The sequence below is a fragment of the Solanum stenotomum genome, chromosome 11, assembly GCF_019186545.1.
Source record: "Solanum stenotomum isolate F172 chromosome 11, ASM1918654v1, whole genome shotgun sequence".
Taxonomy (NCBI): domain Eukaryota; kingdom Viridiplantae; phylum Streptophyta; class Magnoliopsida; order Solanales; family Solanaceae; genus Solanum; species Solanum stenotomum.
In genome coordinates, this window is record NC_064292.1 from 18,260,349 (window position 1) to 18,284,457 (window position 24,109).

The 24,109-nt window shown below is 34.6% G+C and overlaps 1 pseudogene; it reads right to left on the reverse strand.

The window, feature by feature from the left end:
* Positions 1-8,772: 8,772 nt before the first annotated feature.
* On the reverse strand, positions 8,773-22,723 carry LOC125845721 (protein STICHEL-like 2; annotated as a pseudogene).
* Between the last annotated feature and the right edge of the window lie 1,386 nt (positions 22,724-24,109).

Below are 24,109 nucleotides of genomic sequence, written 5' to 3' on the forward strand. Positions count from 1 at the left end.
CTAGCAATATACAAAGATCTAAATCTAGGATTAAGTTTGGAACATTAGTTCATAAATTGAACTCATGATAATCAAATAAAATCCATGAAAATCAAGGTACAACATAGCAATACACATTATCCCACATATTTAATCAAAACCCAACTCCATATGCATACCCCTAGAATAGGGGTTTTAGCCAATCATATTAAAATTACTAGAAAGTAAACCAAAAAAAATTTCGGCCATCAGATTGATGTTTGCAACTTAAATTAAATAGACGCACTTCAAAAATCCTAAAAATTATGAGTTACCAGCTTGTTTCTCACACTACAAAATAGAAGTTTTCTATTGTACTCTTTCAGAAAAGTTTCAGATCCCATTCTATAAACTAAAAAGATACATTTTTCTCTCCTTTATGCTATTTATAGTTCCCTAAAACTTCATCAAATTTCTTAGTTGGCAATGTTAGTCATTCTTGCTGAATTGTTCTTCTTCTCGCCTTTCTTGTTTTTCAGGCTTCAAAGGTTTCAACCAGAGCTAGCGAGCTCGATGGAGTTCACCGTTCATATTTGGTGAGTAGTCGATTATCATCCAATCTCGCATTTTTTGCCTTAAACTTGGCTTAAATGTACTGTACTTTTGGCAAGCACTTGTTAGTTCACCGATTGAGTTTGGTGAGTCGGCGTTTAGCTCTTCTTCTCACCAACCTATCTTTAGCATTTGAGTTAATGACTCTGTCATTTTTTGTGAGATCTAGCAAATTTAGTGATTTGCCGAGTGCCTTTTGGCGAGCATTGATTTCACAATTTCACTCTTTTTCCATTGTTTTAGCGTCTTTTTTGTGATTCATCCTTGCCTTTTCCTTGAGACTTTATAGCTACAAAACACAATAAATCATTAGATACAGACTTATAAAAGGCATTAAAGACACTAATTGTTCAACTAAAAAGGCCTCAAATGAGTTAAAATCTCCGACTCATCACGTCCTTTGAAGCTCATGGATATATGGAATGACACTCTTCCTTTTGCAACATTGTTGGAATATCCTCTTCCTTAATATTATCATCGTAGTGAAACATTTCTTCAATCTCTAATACATCTTATCATCTTGCAATCAAACACTAATTACTTTATTTCCAAAATGAAGAATATATTTATGGAAACATAAGAAGTGCACATGTAAATAGTATATTGCAAATTGTAATAAAATAAAGACCCCAACTTACAAATTGAAATGGCCTGGTTTATGATATATGATTCAATTTTAATTTAATAAATTGAACTGGCTTCCTATTTATTACATAATAGAGGCTACAGTGTAAGAAACTTACAAGTTGACAACTTGATTGTAAATTTTACTCAATTTCAAGTTTATCCTATTGCATGTTATTTAATTGTAAGCTTATCCAATTGCAATCTTAACCAATTGCAAGCTTATTCAATTACAAGGTTACCATATTGCATGCTTATCCAATTACATGTTTATCGAATAAGTAGCTCATTTAAAGGAAATGGATAGACTTCTATTTTTAAAGAGTAGAATGTGATATATAAATTTCTTGCAAGCTTATCTAATAATGGGTGTTTTAAATACACATCAATAATACTATGTATTTATAATCCAAATAACATACTTGATTTATTCATTGCATTATATAATAATATTTATTATACATGAATTATACCGTATAGTATATAAGATATATATAAATCCAATATTATTTTAATTAGAACATGCATAATGTGATTTATATCGTGTGTGTATAGCTATATATATGCCTACCTTAATTGTAAACAAACTCATATATAACTAGGTTTAATAAAGTGATGATAGATTTACTATAAGGAAAGATAAATTTGTAAGCAAAAAGTATGGATAAAATTATATTTTCATTTGGCTATGAGTTCCATGAAAATAATTTATTTAATATATAGTATTTTAATATCTGACAGTGTATGCCATGTGTTCTTGCTAAATGGAACATGAAAATCCAATATTTTGATAAAATTAACACTCGGTAGTAAATAACCACGTTAAGACTAGAAGATTAATTTGCATCTAATAATCGTTAAATATATTTTATTAAATAATACAAATTTAGATATTGAATAATGATTTTATGGAAAGCAATCTATAGTCTTATTTTTTTAGGATAGTATCTATTAGGGTAAATTATAAAAATTTCTTCTATTGGTAGTGTATTTATGTTTCTTCCATAAATAACTATAACCAATTTATAAATAAGGCAAAAAATTAAGCATTCAACTTAAATCTTCAAAGATGGTTGATAAACATCTGAACAACAAGACAATACTTTTCTATCAAGTTCTCAAAGGTATTTTTTTTTTCTATTTTGTGTATGTGTGTGCTATTTTTGACAACTTAAGCCAATTTCATCCAATTTTGTAAATTCAGGATCAAGAGTTGTGGAACCATCAAAACAAGAAAAAATGATGAATATTGTTGATTGGGAACAAGTGAGTTCACGTGTTACCAATTGAGTTTAGACATTCAATTTGTTGTTGGTTTGACTAATTATCTATGTGTTCTCTTTTTCTATGGATAAAATATGTTTTTCCTTATTTAGGTTCTATCATTTCGTGAAGGAGAATATCATCATCATTTATTTTGCAAGGACCAAATCCTTCTACCTATGATAATTGTGAAACAATGTGGATAAAATAAATATACAAGCTTAAGATTTAATCTTTTTTATACCAAACACACACCTACTGGTAAACTTTAGTAGAACAAGACTGCATTGCTTCTGAGCATTAATTGTTTCAACCACAAAAATGTTAATGTCACGCTAGAAAAAAAGGATAGGTGAAAAATATATGATCCTTATACCATTTTTATATCTTCACTGAAACATTGAATAGTTAGAAATTCTTAAAGTGCTTGTCTTATTAGTTTCTCTCTCATGTTTCAACTGACAAAGGACTTGTATTTTTTCTCTTGTTAAAATTTTCTCATTTTTTAATACTCTATTTTATTTTGGTAATAGAAGTTAATATAAATTAACAAGCTTTCTCGTTTATCTTTATAAAACTTTTGGTAATAATTATATAGTATTTCAATACTTAAAAAGAAAGGTTTGTGATAGAATTTTCTTGTATATCTAGGCCATGAATGTTTACTCTGAAGAGAATATACTTGTGGGAATCCTCAGTAGGCTGCTTGTGCGGTCTCTTCTTAGATTCAAATGTGTTTCAAAATTTTGGGGTACACTGATCAATGAGCCATATTTTAAGATGAAGAATCTCACTCATGCTAAGAAGGACAAAACTTTCCAAAAATTTTTGTTCTGCAAATTGCGCCCTAAGAAGTCTATATTTTCCATTTATTGTTGTTCGGTATCATCGGTGCAATTAGTAGGGGATACATGGGAACTGAATTGCCCTTTAAATATTGAACCACGACATTGCATAGTCTACTGTTGTTGTGACGGATTGGTTATTATCAAGGTTTATGAAAATAGTGTTGAACGCCAAATACTTTTGCTATGAAATCCCTCAACTAGAGAATCAATTGTACTTTCCACTCCAGAATTTCCAATGGAGGAATTTTCATGTTTGGGAATGTGTTTTGACTCGACCAGTAATGATTATAAAATACTTAAAATTCCCAATGGTGTAAGTGATCATAGCAGAGTACCTAGTGAAGTTCTCGCACTGAAAAGTGGTTCTTGGAGAAAAATTGTTGAACATCCTCATGACATATACTATATGGTGCATGGTATGCATTCATTGGCGTTTAAACATAGTTCATTTCATTGGGTTGGTAATTCAAAAAATTATTTTGTGGTTTCATTTGATATTTCTCATGAAGTGTATAGAAAAATATCATTACCAGAGCAAATAAGCTTGAGCAGCATTAATATTGGCATTTCAATATTGGATGGAATGTTGTGTGCTTATACTAATGGGTATATTTAGGGGAACCACACTTTTATGTTATGGGTGATGAATGATTATGGTCTTGAGGAATCTTGGCATAGAATATTTTATATAGCAGGTCCTGATATATGTATAGTTATACCAAAATATAGATTTGCAAATGGTGAAGTGTTATTATGGTGCTTACATTGTGAATCTGGGGAAAACGCATATAGAATAGAGAGAGGTCCCTTTACATTGTTGCCTCATGGTATCCTTCAGAATGGATTTGCTTTTACAGAAAGTTTGGTCTCTCCTAGATTACTTACTTAGTATTTGCTTATGTCTTTGTCCATTTTTTTCTATCAAATTATTCTCTCTTATTTTATTTGTTAATCTATTGATCACAAACTGTTCTATTTCAAGCAATATTTACCGACGCTTTGTTTATTTAATTTAACTTATATTTGTCAAAGCTTTATTTATTTATTGTTGCGAGGCAAAGAACATGAGCAATTTATTTTCTAAGAAAGAAGTGGTTAACTTATATGTGTCAAAGCTTTATTTATTTATTGTTGCGAGGCAAAGAACATGAGCCATTTATTTTCTAAGAAAGAAGTGGTTAAATAAATTAATATCAGCTAGTAGGGAGTATGTTTTAATCATGTAGTAAGTTTACTTTAGTGTTATTCTTTTATAGGAATTTTTGGACCGTATCGATCGAAAATCTTTAATATTACTCTAACTATTGTATACACACATAAACAGATTCCTCTCTAGCTATAAGTTTTTATTTAAAAAATCTCTTTCCATTAATATATCAAGTATAAATTAAAGTTAGAAAAAGTAATGAAATAGTATCACATGGTTTTGATGCATTAAGAAAATTCTAAATGTAGTTGCTCAATTAAGATTATCATGGTCAATCACAAGAGATGATACAAATTTGACTTTATATGAGACCTCACGGGAATATCTTTATTTCTAGTTTTGGGTCACATGCATTGCACGTGTATTCCATGCTAATTAAAGAATTATTGAGATATTATAAATGACATTAGAATGTCTATTATAAATATATGAAATCTGAGGAAAATATGTTAGTACAAAGTGATATGTACATCGTTGTTATTACTTTTACGAGTTAGTATTAACACTTCATGGAAAATATTATTTTCAAACAGTTTATTCTTAATTGCTATCTTCAAGGCTAAAATATGCTTTCGTGCTCTACAAATTACTTTGACCAATTTATATTGTGAAGCCATGTCCTTCCCTACTCGAATTCACGATTGACCCAACTTGATGAAATCAACATAGAATTGGTATGAACTTTTAATAAAATAATACTTAAGAGTCTATTTGTAGGATCTTGTAACTTATTGTAACTTATTATGTAACACTCCAAATCCAGAGGGGCCCGACCGACGTCTAGTCTCAGCCTTAAACCTCGTCAGTTTCTTACAACCACTACATTTTCTCCAAAAATCCCCATAACTCATAAGCAAGCCCAGCTAATTCCCCAATGGAATTTAGCAATGCAAGCCGAATTTGATGCTCTTGTTCGCAACCATACTTAGGATTTGGTTCCATGTGACTCTTCGAAAAACGTGGTGGATTGTAAGTGGTTATTCCGAGTTAAACATAAACCTGACGGTTCTGTTGATAGGTAAAATACTTGTTTGGTTGCCAAGGGATTTACACAGTGCCCCGGACTTGATTATCATTCCACTTTCAGTTCAGTAGTCAAACCTGCTACTGTCTGTCTCGTCATAACTATCATCACTCAACTTGACTGGCATGTCCATCAGCAGGATGTTAATAGTGCCTTCTTGCAGGGTCGTCTAACGGAAGATGTTTACATGCGACAGCCACAGATTTGAAAACTCTAGGAATCCTACCCATGTATGTCGTCTTCAGAAGGAAATTTATGGCCTCAAACAAGCTCATCGTGCTTGGTACACCGAACTGAAAAATTATCTCCTTACTTTGGGTTTGTTAAGTCGCATTCTGATTCCTTACTCTTCATTATGCATAATGATGGGCTCACTGTGTATATTTTAGTTTATGTTGATGATATCTTAGTGACCGGTAATCACCAATGAGGTGTTCATTCTATCATTGAGGCTCTTTCTCAACATTTTTTTATTGAAGGACTTAGGAACTCTTCATTACTTTCTTGGTATTGAGGTGATTCGTTCTTCTGTCTTTCTTCTGCTCTCTCAAGAGTGGTACACTATGGATCTCCTACATGAGGTAGCTATGGATAAATTCAAAGGTGTTTCCACACCTATGACATCTACTATAGTTTTTGATCCATTGCCTGATGATCATCTAGTCGATGGTTCCTTATAACGGTGCATTATTGGTAAGCTTCATTACCTTTCATTCACGTGTCCGTACATAGCTTTTACTGTTAGCAAGTTGTCCCAAGCTATGCATCAACCATTTTTGTCTCATTGGGTTGCTCTTAAACGACTTCTTCGCTATCTCCGTTCAACTACCTTTTTTGGTGTGCTCATTGCCAATGAAACTGATCGTAGGTTGCTCGCGTACTCTGACTCAGACTGGGCAGGGGATCCTCATGATCGCACATGGACCACTGGTTATGTTATCTATCTTGGTAGTTTTCCTCTTTCATGGTCTTCAAAGAAGCAGCGTTCAGTTTCTCGTTCTTCTACAGAGAGAATATCGGGCAGTTGCTGTTACTGTTTCTAAAACTAACTGGCTCACCCATCTTCTTCAAGAACTTTAGTTTCCTCTTACTGTTGTTCCAAGAGTTCTCCGTGACAATATTAGCACCGCTTATACTTGTGTGAATCCTATTTTCCATAACCGCATGAAGCATGTGGCCATCGACTTCCATTTTGTCCGTGAGCAGGTTGAGCGCAAACAACTTGAAGTTGCCCATTTACATGTTGCTGATCAAGTTGTAGATCTTCTTACAAAGCCTCTTCCGCAAGCACTTTTTGGTAACCATTTCTCCAAGTTGGGCGTAGTAAACCTCGACGCCAACTTGCGGGGGCATAATAACGGCTAGCATCTAAGACTCTTGTTAGCTATAGGACTCTTCTTACTTATAAGACTCTTTTTATTTTGCTTATCAGCCTTTTTATCTTTAGAAGTTTAATTATGTAGGTTTCTCTAAGTTATTATCTATTCTCACCCTTGTATGTAATACACTGGCTATATAAAAGGCCAACAGTAATCAATAAACATAAATTCATCTGCTTCCAGTTCTTCTCTTTCTCTTTACACTTGAGCAAACAAACTAAAACAAACTAGCCAAGTAATACCACCTACAACAAGTCAAGGCCGATGAACAACACACAACCTTCATAATATAAATAGAAAGAGTCAAGGTTTCTTTAAATAACAAGTTGCATGAAAGCCAATAAGACATCTATCTATATCTATTTATCTACCTATTCTATACTACCTTAAAACATTAACACCAAAATATGAATGTTAAATTACTGTAATACCTCCAACTTAAACAAAGCTAAACAAAACACACCTCGTGCTATAAACTTTTAGGTGAATAGTTACAAACTCCTACTCGAAGAGTTCTTACTTCAATATCTCACATTGTGGATAAGCTCCAATGTTAAAACAATCAAACGTTGGCAGTCTTGCCCAACTGATGCAACTTTTCACTTCTCTATCTGTGACACATCCAAACGTTGCTTGTTGTGTCCCATCAAACTTCCAACTTCGGCTAAAAAAATGAACATGTATGCCTTGTTACATTGGCTAAGCCAAAGGTACTGTCTTAGTAAATCAAACCTTCTTCTACATTGTTGTTTGGTTTCTCTTTATGCCTAGATTTTTTTAAGTTAATAGTGTTCCTTCTCCATCAAAACACAGTTAAAGATTGGATTAGGCTTTCATGTAAATGCTCGCCAACATTAATGAATTGTAAGTTTCTACCTATTTACTTTATGGTCATGTTTATGTACTTCATAGGTTCACTCACCTATATAACATCCGATAAAGATTGGGTCAAAGAACTTCCTTGGTAGCATGGATGTAATTGATGCGTGTGATTTTCTTGCCTTATCATGGTTTCAATATATCTTTGAAAAGATCTTATGCTTCATGTAACATGAAAATCCCGTGCATCTGCCAATGCTCTTGACATATTAGAAGCTAAGCTTGGAATTTCCATCAAGGGAAATATTTGGTTATGTGCCATGAGGGTATGAGGTTAAAGCCTTTCTTTCTCTGATTTACATTATACTAACATTTGCAGTTCAGAACTGCTTAAGATGATGTCCTTCGGGAGACATCATATCAGCGTTTGATTGGTAAATTTCAAGTCTACAAGTTAACAGAACCCCATTACATGGAAAGTTCCTGCATAACAGATTGTGTGGTTTCCTGGGATGGTGGAATGATGAGGAAATAAAGTTGTATATGTATCGATCAGTTGGATCTGAGTATGTACTTTCGTCTTTCTTTTTCCTACTTCTATATCATTTATTTGTTTCTCAGATTTTGCATGATATCCATGGGCCTTAAATGATTAATAACTGTCTTTATTTTTCTTTAGGGAGTCATACATTTTATCTCCAATAACGATCAGTTTGAACCTTCGCCTAAAATATTCAACTCTGACATGGATATTAGTTGATGTTGGTTTGCTTCTTCTTAGGCTTGTACATGTAATTACCTAAAACAAAAAGTTCATTTTTTTGGAACATATTTTTTGAAGAAACATAGAGTAGTATGTTGTACAAAATCAACATCTACTACTGTCCAACTAATCAAGGTGTATCTCTCCACCTACTTTGTCTCAGTTTTGGTGGGCAGAGTTACTTAGTTGTCTGTTTTTAAGTTAGTTGTTAATTTGTTGGGAAATTGAAGAAAGAAAGAACATTGTATGATGCAACCTTGACTCATTCGAAAGATCTAGACTCCCAAAGAGTGATTATTTGAATTGTTGCAAGGATTGTGGCTTTGACAAGGTGTCTTACTGTGAATTAATAATACCTGTTGACACTCAATTTTGACCTAACATTTACATAAGTCGTAACTTTTCAGTTTTATTTATTCAATAGTTCAAAATAATTTTTTTATAAATTTAAATAAATTTATCAATAACTATCCTTATTCATCTAAATTTAGGATATTTTATCAATTAATTTTAAAATTGCATTTTAACATGTCATTAGTTACGTTCATTATAATTTTTTTAATATTCATTTTATTTGTTACATTTGTTAATATTCATTTTAATATTTTGCACAGTCTAAAAATTCATTCAAATACGGATAAAATTTGTGTACACAGATCGATCGATGATTTAGGGCCACAAATAGAAGCCCACAATTTGAGCCCATTGCATAATTATTTTCCTATTTAAGTTATTGATTAGGTCAAAAAATAGAGGTGGTGAAAAGATTTTAGGGGTATTTTTCAAAACAAAATTATTTTTTTATTGTTCATTATTTTTCGGCGATAGGTTCACCGGAGTTCTGCCGACTTCCGACGAAACCACCACCAAAACCCCGTTAATTTTCTTCTTTTTCCGACAGTCACCAGACCCAACACTTCTCCTCTTCGCTGCTGCCAGCAACTCTCTCCAACAGCAACAAACAACAACAAACGACCCATTTTTCGGCCAACATCACCACCAAACTCCACCACTGCCTCTCCGTTTTCCTCAATAAATCCACTACCAAACAGCTAGCCAGCCAAACTCCTCTTCCACCAAAACAACCACCAAAAGCCACCAGATCTCAACCCCAAACCAGAAACCAGAAACCCCACTTAAATCAGTCGTTTCCTCCGGCAAAACCAAACCATCAACGAACACCAAACCTCCACCGGACCTCCATTCTTCCCGCTTCCCCCAAAACAACCAGAAACACAGCTCCACCCCCAGACCCACAACATCGAACAAACCAACAATCAAGAAACGACCAGACCACAATAACATCAGCAACTCTACCACCACCGCTCCAAAACTGGAGTAAACCAGCAAGGGTCGCCGCCAGTCCCTTTCCCTCCCCCCCTTTTTATGATTTTTTCTTTATTATGCAGGTATTTCAGTGTGTAAAAACTTCAGCCACAAACCGGTTGGAGAGACAACAAGTACAACAACCATGAACTCCGGCGACGGCAAAGTTATGGCAAGCTAAATCAAAACCCCCATGAACCCAGATCTCTGACCAGCAAATCAAACTTAGCATGGTCAAAGCCCGCCAGAACTCGATTGAACAAACAAACAACCTTTGTTCTTCTCACTCAGGTGAATATCGTTCCTCCTCTCCATTTTTCTACTTCTATTATCATTGTTGTTTAATATCTCGATTGATTTTCTTGTGCTGCTGTGATTTCTCCATTAATTTTTGTTAAATTTTGGTAGCCTAACTGCATTTGTTTCTTATTGTTTATTTAGGACGATGATTGCCCTTTTTTTATTATTTTATTCATTAGTTTGTTTAATGTTGTTGGGTTGTGGTTATTATATATCGGGATCTTATATTTTAATATAGTTTATTCTATTGAGTTTGTTAATATTCAATTATTTAAAATTAATTTTTATTTTATTTTTCACTGTTTGATAATTTTATTGAAATATTTTGGATTTTGGTGATTTGGGACTGATTTTGGTTGTTTATGTGATTGTTAGACTTTTAGGATAAATTTTCTTCTTAATTGTTAATTAATGATTTGTTATTATAGTTTGGTTTTTGGTTAATTACTATGGCTAATTATGTTTTTAGCGTATTCTGTTTGGTTTGTTGTTGTTAGTAGGTGTTGTTATAAACTATTTTTATTAATATTATATTTCTCTGTTAACTTTAAGTATTTTCTAATAAATTTACATCGACTATTATTATTTTATTATTATTTGTGATATTTCAAATGACATTTGTCTTTTAAATTCTCCGTAAGTTCTATTTAAATTGCGAATTAAAATTAGCCAATGAAAAAATCTCTCCTTCGGTTTTCGAGGCCTCCATATTGTAAAAGACATAAATTTAGTTTAAGCTCATATATTTTATTTGTTAAATGGCAAATGAAAAAATCTCTCCGTCAGTTTTCGAGACCTCCCCATTGTAAAAGACGAAAATTTAGTTTATGTTTATATTCTTTATATGTTAAAATTGGCCGATGAAGAAATTACAGTCGATTTTCAAGGTCTTCCATGTTAATAAGACGGAATTTTATTTTCAAGTTATTATTTAATTCATATTTATTTAGTACTAATACTTTTATTAAGTGTCTTTACAGGTACCCCAAATTTGCTTTCCATTGAAGCTAACCGAATATAGTTCGAATTATATTTTTTATTTATTATTGTGTATATTATTGACGTTTGGCAAACTTAGGTCATTTATTATATTATTGTTTTACTTTTTTATTTGTGTATATTGCATGTTTGTTATACTTGTATATTGTTTTATCTCCTCCTCAATTTGAAAATTATGAATTTAGTCGGGACCCACATTTGTGGATTTTGAAAGATGTCTAACACCTTCTCTTCGTAATAACTTGAACTCCTTACCTAGAATCTATTGGTTTCGTAGATATTTTTTTTAATTGGTTTCCTAGTTTTTCCTAAAATTAGGTGGCGACTCCTTTAAGATTTGTTTATTCTTAAAATTCTTTTAAAATTGAGTTAATCGTTTATATTTTGAGTCACCACGATGTTTCTTCCTATTTTGAATAGAGTAAGAATGTAAACAGAATGACAATTCCGCTGGGGATATATAAGTTCTAATCATTATGGGTTCATTTTTTTAAATTGAGGAGTTATTCTTTTATTGTGCTATTCATTATATCTTGTATATTTTGTTGATTATTTACATATTGTACTTGTTATTTATTCATTATTTGTTTAATTGTATGAAAACTGACATTGCATTAATGACATTTTTCATTGTATGTATAATATATCAAGAACGGTTTCTGCATAATCGCAATCGGGCTTTTTATATTTGATACTTTTCTGAAATGATCTGTAATTTATTGGTTTGTCATGCGTCCAGTGGTTGTCGTGAGTTCCAGTCTAAGTCGTATGCTTGGGTTCTCGAACTTTCAAAAGCCACTCTTAGTCAACTAGCGTAGAGCAAAACCAAATCTCGAATTTAGCGCATTTTGAACTAAGTTGACCTAACGCCCAAGGTGTGCTGGGCCCATTAGAGGCCCACCTTATGTCTATTTGGCTCATTGGTCAATAAACGACAATCATGCTTATGTGTTAAATTTGAAGGATGTATATGTCATTTGGCAAAACATTGTTTCTTGGGGTTGGGAGTTTAATAGTTTGTTCGAGTTAAAGAAGGATCAAATTACCATTGCATCTCATGGAGGCATAGCGTAGGATAGTAACCCTGCGTGAGATTGATTATTTGTATCCTTTTTTCCCGATTATGTATCCCCATTCAGTTTTATTCATAAAGTTTATATAAATTTGGATTTTGAGACAATATTGTCAAAAGGCGTAACACATCTTTTAGATCGGTAGGTCTACCCTTGGCACAAAAGGGTCACAAATTTGTATAAGACGCGCAACAATTATTTGTATGTTATGTGATATAATTAAGTTTGTCTTTAATTAAAATTGTGATTATGTGCATAATTCATTCTTCTTGTGATATTTTGCATTATCCATTATGAATACGAACTAACAGTTTTACCTTTTGAGTTTTTCTTCTTTTAAGCGAGAGTTTGATTTATGTCACTAATCTGGAAGTAATCGTTCGTCCGAAGTTGCAAGGGACAAGAGGACTCGCGAAATTCGAGTCTTTGTATTTAACAAGACATTAATCTCAAGTCAAAAAGATAAATCAGGGGAGTCTTTGACTATGAGGTCGCACTCATTTATTTTTTATTATTTTTGCATGTTGGCCCTGCTTTCACACATTTCTCATATTTTTGCAAGAAAATTATCCCCAACGACAGCCGAGGATGGTCATGATGATGTTTGGTTCTCATGGATAATTGGGAGAAGACACAGTTCCAAGGGAAATTAAAAAAAAATACAACAACAAGTGGTTATTGTAAGAAAAATGAGAGACCACATTCAATAGATAATACAAAGATCGACAGTTAATAGGATACAATGAATCGCTCCGAGTTTGTCTTAATTTAAAAATTATTTTAGGTCATATCTGCACGAACTACGAGAACCTTATTCTCATCTCGGTGGGATACGTAGGTAGCCCTTCTTGGGTTCGGTGTTTACTCTTTCAAATTTTTTTAAAAAAAGTAAAATAGTTTGTACATATTTTCAAAGTCATAGTTGCACGAATTACGCGAACCTGATTCTCATCTCGGTGGGATACGTACGCAGCCCTTCTTGGGTTCCGTGTTTACTCTTTCAAATTTCAGAAAAAAAAAGTAAAATAGTTTGTGCATATTTTCAAAGGCATAGCTGCATGAACTATGCACACCTGATTCTCATCTAGGTGAGATACGTAGGCAGTCCTTCTTGGGTTCGGTATTCATTCTTTAAAATTCAAAAATATATAAAAAAATATATTCAAATAGTTTGTGCATATTTTCAAAAACATAATTGCATGAACTACGCACACCTGATTCTTATCTTGATGAGATACGTAGGCAACCCTTCTTGGGTTCTGTATTTATTCATTCTTTAAAAAAAAACAATTTTTACATATTAAAAGAGTCATGTCTTCAGCTCAAATGAGACCAATGCAGTTAGGAACATGTAAAAATATTCGATATGATGAAGAGGACTGACTTTGTGGTAAACCATAGATTTTTTTGGTACCTCTCATTTATACTTTTGTGATGCTTGAAAATTCTCCTGCATGCATTCAAGATAAGAGTAAAACCAACTTCATGATTTCATGTGCATTGTGTGGTGAGCTTTTAGATCAAAATTCAATTGCATCGCACTGTTGATCTAGAATTTGGCTTGAATGTTTATCGAGGCGAAATCGTGAGTTATGTTTGGTTTGGGAAAGGATTATAGGCCTTCTTTGACCAGATTGTGCCTTTCAAAACCTACCAAATGACATTAATCCCTAGTTTTCCCAACTTTGAGTCTGAAGCCTTTCTTTGGACAATCCTATCTTAGCCACTACCCCTTTTGAGTGTTTACATGCACTATCCCTCTCTTGGCCCAACCTTCTTGAGTGCACCAAGAGTGTTCAAATTATAAGAGAAGATCCATGTTTGAAGTTGCCAAAGACAAAAGATACAAAGTCTCTCAAAGTCAAGGAAGCAAAAAAACGACTTCTAGAGAAAAAAAAGGAAGGGAAAAAGAATTCAAGAAAGACAAAAACACCCCTACAAGGTCAATGAAAGACGACGAGAAAAAAACAACTCTAACAAAAGAGGAGAAAGTTTCATAATAAAGGAGGTGAAAAAAGGAAAATCTCTAAGAAATAAGGATTCAAAAGAAGTCAATCAAAAATAAGAGGGGGGGGGGGAGGAAGGGGGGGACAACGAAGAGGATCAAACGCCAAAGGTGTATCAATCATCAAAAGCACAAATTCAGTGTGACGCTCAAGGAGGAATTAAGTCACTTTTATTCCAAATAAATATCCTACCCATCCCTATGCCTACATTACGAGCCAATAACAAGTCCTACATGACCTCATTCCAAATATTCTCACATTAGTGGAGATTTACATAAGGGCCAAACATATGATATCACAGTTGCATGCATTGAACATTCTTGTGAGTTTGATTGCACTTCAAAAAAAAATTCCTCAAATAATATGCTTCAAATATGTGTGAAATAAGATTTTTCTTGTTGTGAGGGCAATTGAGACATGAGGATTGGTATAGTTCAAAAAAGTTTGAAGCAAGGTGAACAAATCTTGTTGATACTTAAGTATGTTTGAGGTACCACTTGAAGTTGTAGGAGTTACCTTAAATTCAATCTTAGTTAGAAAAAAGAAAAGAAAAATGAGTTACATGCGATCCTAACTCCTGGTACAAATTGTAGTCAAGATTTGACTGTCTCTTTATATTATTTATTAAAAAAAATAAAGAAAAAAAGGCAAGCACCCACTCTTTAATATTTTCCAAAACATTTTTTTAAAATTTTTTCCATTAAAAAAAAAGTTTTTGCCTTTCCTTTTTGGGTTGTTCATTGTAAAAACTAAAAAGTATCATTAGGTTAATCTTGTCAGACGCTTATTTTACTTCATTGGGTTGTCTGTCTCAATAATGTGACATATCTTTTGTCATTAGGCTTTGAATATGACAAAGAATATCATTTTCCTAATTCATCATGTTCATAGTGTACATTTTCTACTGATGATCTTGTCTTAGATTCTTTGCAGTATTTATCATCTACAAGATTGAAACTACATTTGACCTGATTCTTGGCTCAATAGGATATGTAGGCACCACGACGGCTCGGTTATATACCCAGTGTGATTTTCTTTTCTCCTTATAATAAAAACTAGGACAGAATTTTTGAAAATATCTCAAAAATTCAAAATAAAGGTGCTATCTCCAGCAAGTCAAGATTAGAGATCATTTTGAGATTTGCAAAAAGTTCTAGCTGGGACAGAATTTTTTAGGAAGACCTCAAAAATTACAACGAGTACTGTCAGAAGCTTGATAGTCAACTTCAAATGATCCATCCTCGCTTGAAGTTCAAAGTCAACTCCAAATCTTCAGCATTATCATCGAGTCATCCACATCATTACAGTGGACAATCATCGAGCCATCCACCTCGTTATAGTGGACAATTATCGAGTCATCCATCATTTGCATTTTCGTTCGCCGAGAAGGACTTTGCATTTAAGTCACATCTATTCGGAGGTGAAGGATGTGCACCTTATCTATCAACGTTCAAGTCGGTGAAAACTTGCGTTGAACGATATTTGCATTTAAGTCGCATCTATTCGGAGGTGAAGGATGTGCACCTTATCTATCAACGTTCAAGTCGGTGGAAACTTGCATTGAAAGATATTTACATTTAAGTCGCATCTATTTGGAGGTGAATGATGCGCACCATATCTATTCAACGTTCAAGTCGATGGAAACTTGCATTGAAAGATATTTGCATTTAAGTCACATCGATACGGAGGTGAAGGATGCACACCATATCTATTCAACATTCAAGTCAATGAAAACTTGCGTTGAAAGATATTTGTATTTAAGTCACATTTATTCGGAGGTGAAGGATGCACACCATATCTATTTAACGTTCAAGTCGGTGGAAACTTGCATTGAAAGATATTTCTATTTAAGTCGCATATATTCGGAGGTGAAGGATGCGCACCATATCTATTCAACGTTCAAGTCGGTGGAAACTTGCGTTGAAAGATATTTGCATTTAAGTTGGATTTATTTGGAGATGAATGATGCACACCATATCTATTCAACGTTCAAGTCGGTGGAAACCTGCGTTGAAAGATATTTGCATTTAAGTTGGATTTATTCGGAGATGAAGGATGCACACCATATCTATTCAACGTTCAAGTCGGTGGAAACTTGCGTTGAAAGATATTTGCATTTAAGTCGCATCTATTCGGAGGTGAAAGATGAGCATCATATCTATTCGACATTCAAGTCAGTGGAAACTTGCGTTGAAAGATTTTTGCATTTAAGTTATATCTATTCGGAGGTGAATGATGCACATCATATCTATTCAATGTTCAAGTCGGTGGAAAATTGCATTGAAAGATATTTGCATTTAAGGCGCATCTATTCGGGGGTGAAGGATGCGCACCATATCTATTCAACGTTCAAGTCGGTGGAAACTTGCATTGAAAGATATTTGCATTTAAGTTGCATCTATTCTGAGGTGAAGGATGCGCACCATTTCTATTCAACGTTCAAGTCTGTGGAAACCTGCGTTGAAAGAAAGATATTTCCATTTAAGTCACATGTATTCGATGGTAAAGGATGTGTACCATATCTATTCAACGTTCAAGTCGGTTGAAACTTGCATTGAAAGATATTTGCATTTAAGTCGTATCAATTCAGAGGTGAAGGATGTGCACCTTATCTATCAACGTTCAAGTCGGTGGAAACTTGCGTTGAAAGATATTTGTATTTAAGTCACATCTATTTGGAGGTGAAGGATGTGCACCATATCTATTCAACGTTCAAGCCGATGGAACTTGCAATGAAAGATATTTGCATTTAAGTCGCATCTATTCGGAGGTAAAGGATGTGCACCCTATCTATTCAACGTTCAAGTCGAAGGAAACTTGCGTTGAAAGATATTTGCATTTAAGTTGTATCTATTTGGAGGTGAAGTATGTGCACCCTATCTATTTCACGTTCAAGTCGGAGGAGACTTGCGTTGAAAGAATTTTTATTCGTCCTACCAATTGACATACTTTCAAAATCCTACCGATGGATCATATTTTCTCATTCGTCCTACTGATGGACATAAATTCAAAATCCTACCGATGAATCATCTTTCTTCATTCGTCCCACCGATGGACATACATTCAAAATTCTAGCAATGGATTATCATCTTCATTCGTCTTACCAATGGACATGCATTTTTATCCTACCAATTGATCATCTTCATTTGTCTTATCGTAAGAGATGCTACCTTTTTTCCTATAATTTTTGTCTCTACTAATGAGTTTCATCTTTGTTTTTTCGAATACATTCAAGAGGATGCATTCTCAGTTGAGCCACAAGTGTGGACTACTTCAACAAGGACGCAACACAGCGTGAAACCTTTTGGAGGGATGTCCGGGATCGACATCCACCACATTTCAACCACACTTTTATATAAAGGTCATGTGTTCGGCCAAAATCGGGTTTGTCAATTTTCATTGTCCACAATTTCTTTCATCAATCATATCCAATGAAAGGGACAGCTGTTGACATCCAATTTTTGCCTAACATTTTCAAAATTCGTAACTTTTAAGTTTATTTATTTAATAGTTCAAAATATTTTTTTATAATTTTAAATAAATTTATTGTTAACTATCTTTATTTATCAAAGTTTAGGATATTTTATCAGTTAATTTTAAAATTGCATTTTTACATGTCATTAGTTACGTTCATTATATATTTTTTAACATTCATTTTATTTGTTACATTTGTTAATATTCATTTTGATATTTTACACAATCTAAAATTCATTCAAATACAGATAAAATTTGCATACACAGATCGACCGATGATTTTGGGCCACAATCACAAGCGCACAATTTGAGCCCATTGCATAATTATTTTTCTATTTAAGTTATTGATTAGGTCAAAAAAAAGAGGTGGTGGAAAGATTTTAGCGGTATTTTTCAGATTTTTTTATTTTTTTATTGTTCATCATTTTCGGCGACAAGTTCACCGGATTTAGCTGAATTCCGGCGAGTCCACCACCAAAACCCCGTTAATTTTCTTCTTTTTCCGGCAATCACCAGACCCAACACTTCTCCTCTTCGCTGCTGCTGCCAGCAGCTCTTTCCAACAGCAACAAACAACAATAGACGACCAATTTTTTCCAGCCAACATCACCACCAAACTCCTCCACTGCCTCTCCGTTTTCCTCAATAAATCCACTACCAAAAAGCCAGCCAACCAAACTCCTCTTCCACCAAAACAACCACCAAAATCCACCAGATCTCAGTCCCAAACCACGAACCAGAAACCCCACTTAAATCAGTCGTTTTCTCCGGCAAAATCAGACCATCAATGAACACCAAACCTCCACCGAACCTCCATTCTTCCCGTTTCCCCCAAAACTACCAGAAACACAGCTCCACCACTAGACCCACAACAGCGAACAAAACCCCAATCAAGAAACGACCATACCACAATAACATCAGCAACTCATCCACCACCGTTCCAAAGCTAGAGTAAACCAGCAAGGGTCGCCGCCAGTCCCCTCACGTCCTACTTTTTTTACGATTTTTTTTATTGTGTAGGTATTTCGGTGTGTAAAACCTTCAGCCACGAACCGGCTGGAGCGACAACAAGTACAACAACCATGAACTCCGGCGAGGCCAAAGCTATGGCAAGCTAAATCAAAACCCCCATGAACCCAGATCTCTGACCAGCAAATCAAACTTAGCATGGTTCAAAGCTCGCCAGAACTCCATTGAAAAAACAAACGACCTTCGTTCTTCTCACTCGGGTTAATATCGTTCCTCCTATCCATTTTTCTACTTCTATTATCATTGTTGTTTAATTTCTCGATTGATTTTCTTGTGTTGTTGTGGTCTCTCCATTAATTTTTGTTAAATTTTGGTTGCCTGACTATATTTGTTTCTTATTGTTTATTTAGAATGATGATTGCCTTTTTTTTAATTATTATTATTATTTTATTCATTAGTTTGTTTAATGTTGTTGGGTTGTGGTTATTATATATCGGGATCTTATATTTTAATATAGTTTATTCCATTGAGTTTGTTAATATTCATTTATTTAAAATTAATTTTTATTTTATCTTTCACTGTTTGATAATTTTATTGAAATGTTTTATATTTTGGTGATTTGGGACTGATTTTGGTTGTTTATGTGATTGTTAGATTTTTAGGATAGATTTTCTTCTTAATTGTTAATTAATGATTTGTTATTATAGTTTAGTTTTTGGTTAATTACTATGGCTAATTATGTTTTTAGCGTATTCTGTTTGGTTAGTTGTTGTTAGTAGATGTTGTTATAAACTATTATTATTAATATTATATTTCTCTGTTAACTTTAAGTATTTTCTAATAAATTTACATCGACTATTATTATTTTATTATTGTTTGTGATATTTGAAATGACATTTGTCTTTTACATTCTCCGTAAGTTCTATTTAAAATGCGATTAAAATTGGCTAATGAAAATTCTCTCCGTCGGTTTTCGAGGCCTCCATATTGTAAAAGACGGAAATTTAGTTTAAGTTAATAAATTTTATTGGTTTCGTATGTATTTTTTTAAATTGGTTTCCTAGTTTTTCCTAAAAGTAGGTGGCAACTCTTTTGAAATTTGTTTATTCTTAAAATAATTTTAAAATTGAGTTAGTTGTTTATTTTTTGAGTCACCACAACATTTACCCCTATTTGAATAGAGTAGGGATGTAAACAATACCATATTGCTTTGTGGTTGAGTAGTCGAAAAGTCATATGAGAAGCACTCAATGTCCTTGATCTCTTTAGAAGTCCTATTGCCCTAGTAAAACAACTTGGTCTATTCTTCAAGTCTATGGTAAACAAATCCCAACGTCTGCAAGTACTTCTCTCTTTCAAACAATCAGACTCTAACTGATGTATTTGCACGGAACCATTTATCGATAATATCTGAGGTGTATCTCATTAAGACTGATCCAATTCGTAGAATATTTCTATCATTGTTTCTTATAGTCATATGTTCTCTACCATGACAACATATTTGAGAGTTCTGAGATAAACACGTTTCAACACCTTCATCCACCATTATGACTTTTTAAGAAGCAGAAATTGAGTTCTCCGATGCATCACTTATACATTCAGTCTTGAAATGTAGTTTCCCAAGCGAACACTTAAAAAGTCTATATGTCTTTGGGGCAATAAAACTCCAGCTCAGCAATTTCCAAACCTTGCTTAAGAAAAAATGATGACAACTTCCCTCTTCTCAAAATTTTTTCAAGGGAACTGGATTCACACATTTCAATTTCTCTATACCATGTAGAAGCCAGAGTTTCTTCATCATCATGCATTCCCCTCTTGCAATATACCATGCTCTGACAAGCGCAACTTGTACGGTGCTTCAAACTCACACTTGATAATGATGTACTACAAAGATGACCATCAAGATCTTGTCCGTATGCTCTTCTCAAACATGAATTTTGATATTTGGCATCGATTGAAAAACCCACTGAGCTTAATAGTAGAAGCGTAGAAGTCAACCATGATGTTTGATTTTTTGACATCCTCAATTGTTTTTTAGTCTCGGAGAGTAATTTAAGTGCATGTATAAGTTGTTGTTTCTCAAATTGAGAAATGTGTTAGCTGAATAGCATTTCTTTAACTTCACCAGCATTTCTTTGAAATTTTCTAGCAAGAATGTCCATTATTAGATTTGAGAGTTGTGACACTAATTGTGTGGAATCTATTCTTGATATCATTAGCTCTATGTCTTTTTAAACTGTATTTGAGGTGCTAGAGGCAATGCCCGATAAAGTAACTCCAAAAATTTAGCATCAAAGATAGCTTTTGCAACACCCCGTATCGTAGACAGACTAGATTGCAGATTTTGGAAACTACAGGTGCCACCGACGGGCACCACCTATGAACCGTAGGATGACCCAAGGTATGTGTTGATGGTCCGTGGATGGTCACCTGCAGCCCTCCCTAGAAAAGTACCAAAATTTTGGCTAAGTGTCGACTCACGCTGGGACCAACAGATCGTAGGCCAGGCCACAGTCCGTGGTCCAGGGTCGTAAGTCAAACCCCCAAATTCCAGTCCAAGTCGCCAATCGACGGTTGACCAGCACAGACTGCTGGTCGATCCACGGCCTGTCTGTCCCGTCCGTCAGTGAGCCTGACAACTTTTAAGTCAGGGGTCTTTTGGTCTTTCCCTTATGCGTTAGACCCCTAAACTACGTCGTTTAACCCCTAAACTACATAGTTTTGGTCAGTTTTAGCCTATTATACAAACTAGAACTTACCTATGTCAGATGATTCACCAAAACTTAGAAAACTAGAACGCAAAGAAGAGAAAGAAGTCAAGAACCCTAGTTCAAGAATGCAACAGGTTTTCATCAGCCTCAGCCCCAAAATAAAAAGATTTCTCCATGGAATTCGTCACTAGGTATGTGGGATTTCACTAGTGGGTTCCTTTCGCCCATTAGGTCCCTAGATTTCAGGCAGAATCTTGATTCACTTAATATTATCTAGACCTAGGGTTACTTGAATGTTAGAAATTGTTGGGGTTTAGCTATTAGAATGATCCAAGTCAGATTATCATGAATTCAGTATCTTTTGGTGTAGATTCTCTCATGAATTAATAACCCTAGATATGTAGTTCCTTTAGTTCATGAATTACACATGCTAGGTCAGATATTTCAGATACATACATGCATGCCTCAGTTTTTGAATGTCGATTATCAGTATATTAATGTTGCATTCTCAATTGCATGCCAGTATTTTGAGCTATCCAGTATTACAGCATTTCAATCATAGAATGTTAATTACCTAATCAATTGGGAGAAGCTTAATACCGAGTGGACTAGGGTCAGTCACCCTCAAGTCCCAGAACTATGTGCCTCGTAAGTTGTAAGTCCCCTCTGTGGGCATCATTTTAGTGATCAAGCAAGCATGCATCTATACCTCTGGCAGGGTATATTAGGTCCTCTTGATGGGGCGTATACATCAGACTCCACATTTAGCTCATGTAGTTTTATGTCAGTTATTGGTAGCTCCATTATAGTTCAGTCGGATTCTATTGTATTGACCATGTTATCAGGATAGTTCAGTATTTAGTCTCAGCATGCTATAAACTTGGTAATTGCATTAAGTTTAGCCATATTTAGTAATTCTAGTATCCTTATTATGATCAGATTATATCCTTGTTTTATTACTTGTTAACTTATGTTATTATTCAGCTTTACTTTATCCTGCATGCTCAATATCTTTCAAGTACTGACACATACTCTGCGCTAGATCTTCTCGTGATGTAGGTTCAGGTCCTCATCAGTTAGATCATGCATAGATCGGATCCCGATCTTCAGTTCAACAGCATCAATGGTGAATCCTCATTCTTCGAGGACAGTTGGCATGTTATCTTTCCATTTTAGTCTTTAGTTTTCAGTTTTTGCTAGATTTAACTAGGGAATGTCCCAGTACTTCTAGTTAGTTTAGAGGCTTATTTCAGACATAGCTAGTTTCAGCTTTAGTGTTAGATTTTGACTTTCAGCTGTTGTTGAACTATGACTTTTCATTTATTCAGATAGTATATGGGTATTCCCCATCGTTTCAGATTACCTCATAATTTATCTTCTGCATAGTATTTCTTTACTTCAGTTTACTTTAGTGTGCGTATGATATGCCAGCAGGGTTAGCTTAGGGTCACTCGTGATCCTAGGTCCCGTGTCCGCATCATGGGGGTAGCTTCGGGGTGTGACAAACTTTGTATCAGAGTATTAGGTTTAAGTGTCCTAGGATATTTGAAAAGTCGCACTAAGTAGAGTCTTTTTCATGGGTGTGAAGTGCACCACATCTAATGAGAAGGAGGTTATAAAGTGTTTTAGGAAAACTTCATTTTCTTGCTACTCTTATCGTGCGTGAGGTATGATCAAACTTCTTGTTCTAATCCTTCATTTTGCGCTTTTAGATAATGCCTCCTCGTAGAGCTATCTCCAGGAATGCTAATGCACGCAATGCAAAGGCAGCTCTTCCAGTCCCAGATCAGGAAGTTTCAAATGCTGAATTTCAAAATGTTATCCAGTTGTTGGCTCAGAGTGTGACCAACCAGAACAATTAGCAGGTTCCAGTTCCAACAAATGCTAATGTTGGGTCAGCTGCAGCTAGAGTTTGGGATTTTGTTAGGAAGAATCTGCTTGAGTTCTTAGGATCGCAGATTGGTAAGGATCCCCAAAACTTCATTGATGAGGTCAAGAAGATTTTGGAGTGATACAAGGCTTAAGGATATAGTTCATATCTGGTATACTCAGTGGAAATAGAACAGGGGTACATATGCAACTCTTATCACTTGGGAATGCTTTAGTGAGACCTTTCTGGACAGGTTCTTCCTAAGAGAGTAGAGGGAGGACAAGTCTTAGGAGTTTATGAATTTGAGGCAGGGTTCTATGACAGTCCAAGAGTATGGACTCAAGTTCACCCAACTCTCCAGGTATGCTCCTCACATGGTTGTCGATTCTAAGGCTCAAATGAACAAGTTTCTGTATGGGGTGTTATACTTAGTGAAAACAAAGTGTAAGAATGATAATTTTCTACAAAATATGAACATCTCTAGGCTCATGACTCATGCTCAGCAGGTTGAGAGTGATAAGCTTAGGGAACAGGCCAAGGAGAATAAGAAGGCTAGGACAGGACATTATGACTGTTCTCAACAGATATCGGATGGTGGAAATCGCTTGCAGTTTTAGCATAAGTCTTTTGCTCAAGCACCTTCATCAGTTAGTGTTCCATCCTCCAAGTTCTGAAATGATTAGAAAGGTAGGGCAACAGGCTCTAAGTCTCAAGGTTGTGGTTCAGGCACCAGAACCTACCCTACTTGTCCTAAGTGTTGTAAGCACCATCAAGGCGAGTGCCTTGCAGGAAAGGAAAAATGCTTTGGGTGAGGTCAGTCTGGTCACATGTTGAAAGATTGTGCTTCTAAATAGGGTCAATAGGGCAATAATAGTAGAGCTCAG